Here is a 2865-nt window from a genome sequence, read left to right as displayed (position 1 = left end):
CTGATTGGGTCACACCACTGTGGATGAGCTCTCTTGGGTAATTCTTCTGTAAAACGTTTTTTTTTTTTCTTATGGTAAAATGTACATAACATAAAGTTGACCATTTTAACCTTTTATTTTTGAGATTGGGTCTTGTTTTGTCGCCCAGGCTGGAGTGCAGTTATGCGGTCATGGTTCACCTCACTATAGCCTCCACCTCCCAGGCTCAAGTAATCCTCCCACCTCAGCCTCCTGAAAAATTAGTCCAGGTGGACCACACCTGGCTAATTTTTTTATTTTTATTTTTTGTGGGGACAAGGTCTTGCTATGTTGTCAAGGCTGGTTTTGAACTCCTAGCTCAAGTTATCCTCCCACCTCAGCCTCCCAAAGTGCTGGGATTACAGGTATGAGCCACCACATCCAGCCCATTTTAACCATTTTTAAGTGTGTAATTCAGTGGTACTAAGTGCAAAATATTTTTAAGGATACTTTATAACCTGGACTGAAAGAGTTGACCACCCTTTGTCATGCCTAGTTTCTAAACTGTTGTTCTTGAGAGCTCCAAGTCATTCTAGAACCCAAGAGTCCTGCCATCAGAAGGGACTCTTAAAGGGCTTTAAAAAATCTATCTTATCCATGCTTTTTTTGGGATTATATAAATTTTTGAGTCTCTTCATCTACTTATAATCTATCCTATGAAAAGAGATTTAGTTTTAGGTTAAAAAGTCCATAAATTACAACACAGAGAATGAATTCCAGTGTAAACTATGGCTTGAGTGAACAATGATGTGTCAAATTGCTTCATCAGTTGTAACAAACGTCCCACACTGGGCAAGCCAGGCCTTCAGTAACAGAGGAAACTGTGATGGGAGGGGGGTTAATACGGGAGCGCTCTGTATTTTCTGCTCAATTTTCCCATAAACCTAAAATAGCTCTAAATAATAAAGTGTAGTAATTAGAGAAAAAAAAACTGACATTAATGAATTTCCCAAATAAGTCTTCTCTGCTTCTCTTGAAACAAGCTGCCATCCTTTTTTCTTTTCTTTTCTTTCTTTTTCTTTCTCTCTCTCTCTTCTTTTCTTTCTTTCTTCTCTCTCGCTCTCTCTCTCTCTCTTTCTTTCTTTTCTTTCTTTCTTTAAACAGAGTCTTGCTCTGTCACCCAGGCTGGAGTGTAGTGGCACCATCTCAGCTCACTGCAACCTCCGCCTCCCAGGTTCAAGCAATTCTCCTGCCTCAGCCTCCCAAGTAGGCCCACACTACCATGCCTGGCTAATTTTTGTATTTTTAGTAGAGTCGAGGTTTTGCCATGTTGGCCGGGCTGGTCTCAAACTCCTAACCTCAGGTCATCTGTCCGCTTCAGCCTCCCAAAGTGCTGGATTACAGGTGTGAGCCACCACACCTGGCCTCTTTTTTTTTCTTTTTTTTCTTTTAGACAGGCAAAGTCTTGCTGCGACCCAGGCTGGAAGTGCAGTGGTTCAACTGTAGCCTCAACCTTCTGGGCACAAGTGATCCGCTCATGTTAGTATCCTGTAGTACTGGGACTGCAGGTACATGCCACCATGCTCACCTGGTTTTTTAATGTATGTATGTATGTATGTATGTTTGTATGTATGTATGTATTTGTTGAGACAGAGTTTTACTCTTGTTTCCCCGGGGGGAGCGCAGTGGCATGATCTCTGCTCACTGCGACCTCCGCCTCCCAGGTTCAAGTGACTCTCCTGCCTCAGCCTCCAAAGTAGCTGGGATTACAGGTGTATACCACCATGCCTGAATAATTTTGTATTTTTAGTGGAGATGGGGTTTCACAATGTTGGCCCGGCTAGTCTTGAACTCCTGACCTCAGGTGATCCACCTGCCTTGGCCTCCCAAAGTGCTGGGATTACAGGCGTGAGCCTCCACACCTGGCCTTTTTTTTTTTTTTTTAAAGAGACAGCTGCCATCCTTAATCGTTTGTAGCTGAGACCTACCTGGAACATTTTTATTCGGCTCTCCTGTCTTACTTAAAGGAAGAAAACATTAATAATACTATATTCCTGCCTGGCCATGGAGGCTCACGCCTGTAATCCCAGCACTTTGGAAGGCCAAGGCATGGGGGATCACTTGAGGTCAGGAGTTCAAGACCATCCTGGACAACATGGTAAAACCCCATCTCTACTAAAAATACAAAAAAAATTAGGTGGGTGTGGTGGCGGGTGCCTGTAGGCCCAGCTACTTGGGAGGCTGAGACAGGAGAATTGCTTGGATCTGGAGGTGGAGGTTGCAGTGAGCCAAGATAGTGCCACTGCACTCCAGCCTGGGCAAGAGAGTGAGACTCTGTCTAAAAAAAAAAAAAAAAAATGCTACATTTCTTTTTTTTTTTTTAATTTTTTTTGGAGGAGGAGGTGGAAATGGGGTTGGAAGTAGGAACATTCCTTAACGGGGTCAGTGACTTCAGTTACAGGAGCCTCAGTTTCTCCACAGTCTTGGACATCAGAAAAAGGAAGAAAATACGGAAGGCTTCACGAATTGGCCCGTCATCCTTGTGCAGGGGCCGTGCTGATCTCCGCATCGTTCCAATTTTAGTGTATGTGCTGCTGAAGTGAGCACAGAAAAACAGCCACATTTCTTAACAAAACCTGTTTGGAGTGTGAACATTCCCTTTCTAAACTGACACTCTTTTTCTGTCCGGTTTTCTTCCTCTTTAGCTCATTATCTATTTCATCGTTGGATCTGAAGTCTCCGCAAATCACGCTGTGGGATCTGTGGCTATGCTCTGTACACCGTGGACGTGACTACAATGGTATTCATGACTCTTCCTCGCTTTGAAAGGTGGGGGGATAGTGGTTTCCTCTCCATGCACTCTCCTAACCCCTTCCTCACCATGCTCTTAACTTCCTCATTCCCCCA

The 2865-nt window shown here is 43.9% G+C and overlaps 1 non-coding gene across 1 annotated transcript; it reads right to left on the bottom strand.

Moving 5' to 3' along the window:
• Nucleotides 1-2461: 2461 nt before the first annotated feature.
• Nucleotides 2462-2565, bottom strand: LOC118147019 (U6 spliceosomal RNA). Its single transcript, XR_004733201.2, has one exon. It is a non-coding gene; the product is annotated as a U6 spliceosomal RNA (small nuclear RNA).
• Between the last annotated feature and the right edge of the window lie 300 nt (nt 2566-2865).

This window comes from Callithrix jacchus, chromosome 13, assembly GCF_049354715.1.
Source record: "Callithrix jacchus isolate 240 chromosome 13, calJac240_pri, whole genome shotgun sequence".
In the NCBI taxonomy this organism is placed as follows: Eukaryota; Metazoa; Chordata; class Mammalia; order Primates; family Cebidae; genus Callithrix; species Callithrix jacchus.
Note: the sequence above shows the minus strand (reverse complement) of the source record. Positions and strands in the feature narration are given on the sequence as shown.